The sequence below is a fragment of the Myotis lucifugus genome, unplaced genomic scaffold (genome assembly GCF_000147115.1).
Source record: "Myotis lucifugus unplaced genomic scaffold, Myoluc2.0 scaffold_50, whole genome shotgun sequence".
In the NCBI taxonomy this organism is placed as follows: domain Eukaryota; kingdom Metazoa; phylum Chordata; class Mammalia; order Chiroptera; family Vespertilionidae; genus Myotis; species Myotis lucifugus.
Genome location: NW_005871098.1, coordinates 1,110,461 through 1,111,691, shown reverse-complemented (window position 1 = coordinate 1,111,691; position 1,231 = coordinate 1,110,461).

Here is a 1,231-nt window from a genome sequence, read left to right as displayed (position 1 = left end):
TTGATAATTATATATATATATATATATATATATATATATATATATATATATATATATCTCCATCTTAAATTAACTTAAAATGTTATCATGAAAAATCTCTTCTTAAACTTCAGACAGAATGGTTTGACATCCTATATAATAAAAGCCTAATATACTAAGTGTGTTGTTATCTGGTCTGCCGTTCAACAAATCAAAGCATAATACGCTAATGATATGCTAAGGCCACTCAACTGCTCACTATGATGTGCACTGACCACCAGGGTCAGATGCTCTGGCCCCTAGGTTAGCTTGCTGCTGGGGTCTGGCTGATGGGGACTGAGCGAGACAGGCTGTACACATCCTGGAGCCCTCCCACAGTCCCTCCCAGGCTGGCCAAATTCCTGCATCCCTCCCCGGCCCCAATCATGCACCAGTGGGGTCCCTCAGCCTGGCCTGCACCCTTTCACAATCCAGGACCCCTCAGGGGATGTTGGAGAGCCGGTTTTTGCCCGATCCCACAGGCCAATTAATTTAATAGCCTATATAATAAAAGGCTAATATGCAAACCAACCAAACAGCAGAACAACTGGTTGCTATGAAGCACATTAACCATCAGGGGACAGATGCTCAATGCAGGAGCTGCCCCCTGATGGTCAGTGTGCTCCCACAGGGGGAGTGCCATGGCAGCGATAAGGATGTCTGCTAAGGATGTCTGGGAAGCGGGCCTATGCCATCAGTCAGATATCCCCCTGAAGGCTCCTGGACTGCAAGAGGGCACAGATCAGGCTGAGGGACACCCTGTCCCCCCCCCCCCCGAGTGCATGAATTTTGTGCACTGGGCCTCTAGTATCAAAATAATTTCTTTTCATTGTGATGTCAGAAGCACGTTTTTTCACTAACTGAGAATTTTGGTTATTTATTTTACTTTATTATACTAAAGAAGTAAATTTTTGTTTATTAAGTGTTTTTACATATGAAGTATTTTTAAACATAAGAAAATTGTGATATAACAAGGCCATCATCCTATCTAATAAAAGACAAAAAGGGTAATTGACCGTACCTTTGCTCCGCTTCCCATTGGCTAATCAGGGAAATATGCAAATTAACCGCCAACAAAGATGGCGGTTAATTTGCATACTAAGCTCCAAGCAACGGAGCGAAGCCAAATGTACCCGAAGCCTGCCGAGCAGCGAGGCCTTACGCCCCCGGGATCAGCGGAGCCGGGAGGCCTCACATCCCCGGGATCAGCGGA